The following is a 3,401-nucleotide window of genomic DNA, read 5'->3' on the forward strand; positions in this document are numbered from 1 at the left end:
GCCGCCTGCACTGAGTGTATTGCCCACCTCTAGAGCAGGAAATTAAAACACCCGACAGCGCCCCTCGGTTAACAGGCCCCTCCAGCGCCTCCCACTCCTGCTACGCGTACCCAACACAGAGTTACCACCTTTCGACTTGCTGTGTTAACAGCATCCTTCAGCCTTAAAACCCAGCTCTTCCTCAGCTCCACGCAAACGTCCCACGTGCAGAGCTCACAGAGGAACCTGCTGCCCACGCACCAGGTGTGTACAGGTAGACTGGCCATCGTTAGCTCTTCACAGGTGCACCGCGTACATCAGCTGTGCTGCGCTCTTAACACAGAGGCGTATTTTAAGCTGTTGGGGGGCTCTGTCACCCCTCCTGCAGTCCCACCAGCAGTAACCGCCCAGCTCAGCATCGGCTGCTGCTCCCCAGGCTCCCTCGTATGCGTGTCCTGCTCGGCCCCTGCCGCGGGGGCCGGGACAGCCGCCTGTCCCCGCAACCCGCTGCAAGCCGACCGCCAGGCCCGGGGCTGCGCCAAGAGGCTGCCGACCGCCCTCGCGCCCGAGGGCCCGGTACTTCCCGAGGGGCAGCGGTTGCTCCCGTCAAGCCGAGCCACTGCGCCCGGTACCTGCCCAGGGGCGGTGCCGGGCGCGGGTCCCGCCCGGCGCCGCTCGGCCCCGGCAGACGTAACTTCCGCTCGGCCCCGGAAGACGCGGCTTCCCCTCGGCTCCGCCAGGCGCAGCTTCCGCTCGGCCCCCGGAAGACGGCCGAACTTCCGCCCGGCCGGAGCATGACCAGGCGGAGAGGGCGAAGGCGGAAACCGGAAGGGACAACGGCAGCGCGAACCGGGAGCGGGAGCCAGCGGCGCGTTAAAGGCGGCCCATCGTCCCGCCCGCCGTGCCCGACGTCCCTGCAAGGAAGGTGAGGCCCGGGCCGCGGGCCGCTCAGAGCGGCACTTCTCCCTCCCGTGGGGCGGGCCCCGCCCGGGCCGGGGGAGCCTTTTTAAAGGGCCTGGGGGGGGGGGGCGTGGAAGCGCAGGTGGGCTCCACGTGGGCGTAGGGAGAGTTCCAGGACGGCGCGGGAATTCTATCTCACTCCGTGCGCGTTGTGCTGCTTTCAGCAAATACAGAGCAACTTCATCGTGGTGATCCACCCCGGCTCGACCACCCTGCGGCTCGGGAGAGCCACGGACACTTTGCCCGCGGGCATCCCGCACGTCATCGCCCGGCGGCACAAGCAGCAGGGCCAGGCGGCCTACAGGGACAGCTGGCTCCTCAGGGACGGCCTCAATGTAAGCCGGGAAACACCGCGGCGCGGCCTCCCGGACCGCTAAAATCCGTGTGTTCGTTCCCCACCTCTATTGCATCTTTGTATAGTGCATATCTTCCCCTCATACTCTGTGTTTTTCCAGAGGAGAATACATCTGAAGTTCCACTTTTTTTTCATGCTTTTAATGCGCTGTCAATAGGTTTGCACCAGTCTATGATTGGGTTCTATTTGATTTGTTTGTAATGAACTAAATCTAATAAATTGATAGATTGAGGGTTTATGCATGTTGATTTCCCTGTGCTGTGGTCTGGTACCACACTGGGTATTTCTTTTGATAGAATGCCAGCTGTAGGATTAAAATTGGACTTCTCCATTTGTGAATGTATTGGTTGCAAGTTGATTTGTGATTTAGATAACACAGCAAGTAGTTTTATTCCAGCCTGCTTAAAAAATAGATCTAGTCGTCTTAATCTGCATCTGTAAAAAAATAAAAATTAATCAAATTTCTGTCTCTAATATTAAATGTCAGATTTAAATAATTGAGATCTATTTAAACATTTTTGCTTGTACTTGATATTTCTGTAGTTAAAAAATGGCCTGACTGCATCATTTCAGAGATAAAGTCCAGCAGCCACTCCAGTCACTTAAAAGATTCAAGTTGATTTCAATAAATAAGTGTTAGGAACTCTAATATAAAAAATAATTTCTTTAAAAATAAGCATACATTTATTTTGCATTGTACAAATCTCTGTCCTTTCTACAGTCTATCAACCACAGTAATGATTTCATTCTTTAACCATAGCTTCAGTATTACCAGTGTGCAGACATGTAGTTAGAAAGTAAGTATTTACATTGTATATTTGGGGTTTTCCTTAGAAACCTGAAAGCACTGAGCAGAGACAAAATGGCCTTAAAATGGTGGACCAAGCAATATGGTCCAAAAAGATGTCGAATGGAGCGAGGCGTATTCCAGTGTCACCTGATCAGGTAACTCATTCTTAAGATTTTATTGAATTGTTCATTCATATAGTCCTTTGGTGTGTTTTAGTGGACAAGTATAGATGTCCTTTTTACAGCGATTATGGATAATGCTATTGCGCAACCTGTCTCTGAAGATCTGAGAAAATTAAGATTTAAAACGTTTCCTCGAGGGGTGGGGCCAAAGGGGTGTTTCCTTTTTCTTCCTTGCAAAAAAGTGACTGGTGAAATATTTATCGACAGGGTTTGTTTTGATTACATTTCAGGCCAGGTCATACAACAGACAGATGCGACCAGCTATTTTGGACCACAGCTCTGGGGCCAAGTGGACAAACACATCAAATCATCCTGAATTTTTGGTAGGAGAAGAGGTAAGATTTCTTTTCCTGCTGAATGAGGCTTCGTATGTTTAAATGCAACCATGTCAGCAGCAGCCATTTGATACAAGTTAGTATGTACTGCAAGACACATGAAGTTAGCCAAGCAATATGTGAGAAACTTTACTGTGAAGTAATTGAATGTTTGTTATCATTTAGCAAGACCTGAGGGTTTCCCCCATCTGCCTAATAAGTGTCTTGGTTCTTTTGCTGCTAGAAATCAGTGTTTCTGCAGGGACTAGGTGAGAACTTTGTCCATATGGCATAAATCAGAGAAAAGGCAAGAAACTGATAAAAATATCAGTACATGGAATTGCTGCTGAGTAACTAGGTATTCATGAACTTCAAAGAGCTAGAATTATTTTAATTCCTCATTTGAGATAGTGGAAAAATATACTGTTTTGTTCAGTAGATGTCCACGGGTAAGAACATTCAAACAATTTAAACAACGTATTTAGTGTCTTTACAATAGTTTCAATCAAGCCCTGTTACAATGAAATCCACTGTATTTCTGTCACATTGATCTGAGTGCTGCTGTATGTCTTATTATATCTGCTTCTGAAATATTTTTCATTCTAATATTTGTTGCTAATTTCGGGGGGAAAGCAATGCACAGAACATCATCTCTTCTTTTCAGGCACTGTATGTTAATCCATTGGATTCTTATAATATACACTGGCCCATTAGAAGAGGGCAGCTGAATCTCCACCCGGGACCTGGTGGCTCCCTCACTGCAGTATTAGCAGACCTTGAAGTTATATGGTCACATGCAATACAGAAATATCTGGAAATAC

At 48.7% G+C, this 3,401-nt stretch overlaps 1 long non-coding RNA gene across 1 annotated transcript; it reads left to right on the top strand.

Annotated features, from left to right (window-relative positions):
• The first annotated feature begins 1,048 nt into the window (after positions 1–1,048).
• Positions 1,049–3,390, top strand: LOC115308103. Its single transcript, XR_003916441.1, has 4 exons — positions 1,049–1,274; positions 2,129–2,239; positions 2,497–2,601; positions 3,245–3,390. It is a non-coding gene; the product is annotated as an uncharacterized LOC115308103 (long non-coding RNA).
• The last annotated feature ends 11 nt before the right edge of the window (positions 3,391–3,401 follow it).

The sequence above is a fragment of the Manacus vitellinus genome, unplaced genomic scaffold (assembly GCF_001715985.3).
Source record: "Manacus vitellinus isolate BGI_N305 unplaced genomic scaffold, ASM171598v3 ctg7180002429597_pilon, whole genome shotgun sequence".
Classification (NCBI taxonomy): Eukaryota; Metazoa; Chordata; class Aves; order Passeriformes; family Pipridae; genus Manacus; species Manacus vitellinus.